This window comes from Empidonax traillii, unplaced genomic scaffold (assembly GCF_003031625.1).
Source record: "Empidonax traillii isolate 1590-97213 ecotype Southwest subspecies unplaced genomic scaffold, ASM303162v1 scaffold33:size3420811, whole genome shotgun sequence".
Taxonomy (NCBI): Eukaryota; Metazoa; Chordata; class Aves; order Passeriformes; family Tyrannidae; genus Empidonax; species Empidonax traillii.
Genome location: NW_020955226.1, coordinates 1,210,993 through 1,213,857, shown reverse-complemented (window position 1 = coordinate 1,213,857; position 2,865 = coordinate 1,210,993).

Here is a 2,865-nt window from a genome sequence, read left to right as displayed (position 1 = left end):
TATATGGATTTTTGAAATGAAATTTTCATGTTTAAGAATTCAGGGCTTTGGGGGGCAGTTGTTCCATATAGTTGGTTTGATGTATTTACAGTGTAATTGTATATAGGTTTTTGTTTCTGCCCTGTTGTTCCACCTAATTCAAGAGCGTAATTCAAACTCTATTTCAGTAAGTCAAAGACTCTGACTGGTCTCAGTGAATTCAAATCACTATGCAGGCAATCTTGGACATTGATTAAAGAAGAATATAGGCCGTATATGAGCTATAGGTGATCTGGGCCTGTTTGCCCTGGAGAAGAGGCAACTGAAAGGGGATTTTATCAATGCATACAGATATCTTAAGGACAGGTGTCAAGAAGATGAGACCAGACTCTTTCCAGTGGTGCCCAGTGACAGGACAAGGGACAATGGACACAAACTGAAACCCAGTGGTCTCCTTGCCAGGAGACATTCAAACCCCACTTGTCTGTGATCCTGTGCAACCTGCTCTAGGTGAGCCTGCTTTAGCAGAGGGGCTGGACTAGATGTTCTCCAGAGGTCTCTTCCAACCCAACCATTCCATGATTCTGCAATATTAATAAATGAATATTTACCATAAATTTGTGTGCCATGAGCATTTCTACAAAAAACCTTACTTTTTTTTTTTTTTTTTTTTTTTTTTTTTTTTTTTTTTTTTTTTTTTTTTTTTTTTTTTTAGTGTGAGGTTTGGTAATGGAACTGTTTAAATCAGTGGCACAGCATTTCTCTAATATCAGACCTACACCTATGAGAAGTCTGTCTTGGTATCAACAAATACATTATGTATAGTCATTGTGTCAACTGGTATACCACAGAAAATTGCAATAAATATAAGGACCACAAAAAAATAGGACTGGGGGTTCCTTAGTAATATGACAGTAGTTTAACCATCTTGTGGAACGTTAGTTCACAAAAATGAGCTACTCTAAGACTATACTGTAATAAAACTTATCAGAGACTCAAATCTCTGAACCAGCTTAGATTCAGAAGATACGCCTGTTTCTGCTGGAATTACATAACTAATATTGAGGGCTGTTTCTTAATTTTTTAACAACGTTGAAATAGTTTGTTACATAGATTAGAATTTCTTTATTTTTCCAAGAGAAACAGATTCATGATGTATACTTCTCCTTAACTACGATGTTAATAGATGATGATTACGTTTGGACGATGACATAAAGACTTTCTAAAGAAAACTTCCAAAGATGGTAAGGAATTTTTTTAAGATTAAAAATGATACATAAAAGAAATGCAGCATTTATGCAAATGAAAGTCCTCCCCAAGGACTGGTTTGATTTTCAGAACACAATGCATTTGCAAAACAATGTTCCTAAGCAGTTTAAAATGTAGACATCAGCTTCTCTTCATTCATGGGTTTGCTAAATTAGCATAATCCCATGAAAGCAAAACCTATGCTGTAGAAACAATGAAAACTTTTTTATTAAAATATATTCCTTCTTAACTTCTATAAGTTTGAAAATGTAAATATTAAAATCAATGGGAGAACAGGTTTGTGGGTTTGTTTTAAATAAGAATGTGGTATATGTTCATACTCACAAAGTCTTTTTGAAACAAAAAGGGGATTTGCTTGAACGAAGTGTGGTCAGGAGTGTCCTTGAGTGGCCCAGTTTTACAAAAAAATACATTTTCAAGGTGGGGGTACATCTCCTTCACTTAATATACAGACATTATCCTGTACATACAGAATATGTACATTCCCTAAAAATGTATTTCTGTTTGCTGCTGCCTTATTGAGGAATTTGGTATTAATATCTGCCCATCACACAGCAAGTGTAACTGAAATCAAAAGGACTATTCACAAATTGGCTCAAATGCTTAAGAATAAATGCTAACTAAAAAAGGGATGTCCATTGATGGTAGAGATGCGGGACATGAATCATAGGCAGTTCCCACAACTACTGCTGCTTTGTGCAGTTGTGATTTGGTAGTGACCATCAGGCTGGATACATGCCCTGGGATTCTCACTTCCAAAGAGTGTGTGACCAGTGGGACAGAGAATTGGGCTGTTTCTAGGCAGTTTAAAGGAGCTACAGGAGCTACAAGAAAGCAAAATATTCATTGTTTTTATATGCTTGTCTTGTTTTGTGCAATAATGTTTGTTCATTAAATCCCACATGACTGAACAAGGCTGGTAGCTTAATTTTAAATTCTTTGGGAACTGTAGTGGCCTCTAACCCCAGGCTGTGGGTCAATATATTGCACACACTTGACATTGCTCAGCGTTCCTACGCTTTGCTTTCCAGGGACACAATACTGCTTAAACTGACATGCAGGACAAAATAATATGCTGCCTGAAGGACATTATTCACTCAGTGATGTTGCCCTTGGACCAGGGGATGCTGGAGCCACTGCTCTAATAACCCCTCCCAGGAGGGCCAGAGGAATCCTAGGTAAGCAGATGGAAATCTGCACATGCCCAGGAATCCTGTCTCGGGGAAAGACTTTGAGCTATGTTTTTTACATGGGCTTAGTACATTTTACGCACATGAAGGAAATGAACCTGATGCCAAAAAATGCATAGAGTATTTAATGAATAAGGCAGTAGATAATCAGCAAGTTCTGCATACACGAGTAAGGGGGGCAGTCAGTAGCTACGCTCTGTTATTTACACATTCCTCCCTTCCCATGCATTTTTAAAGTGAACAGCACATTTAGAACTAAATGCTCTTCTCAATGCATATAGACAATTTAAATTTAATTATTTTAATAAAAAGTATTTTAAGGGGCTATTCAACAAACAATGTGGTTCTGTTGATCTGTTCTGCTTCTCGCCTGAAGGAAGTTATTACCCAGGAGCTGTTTGAGGTGCAGGTCAGAGCGCCTGGGCTG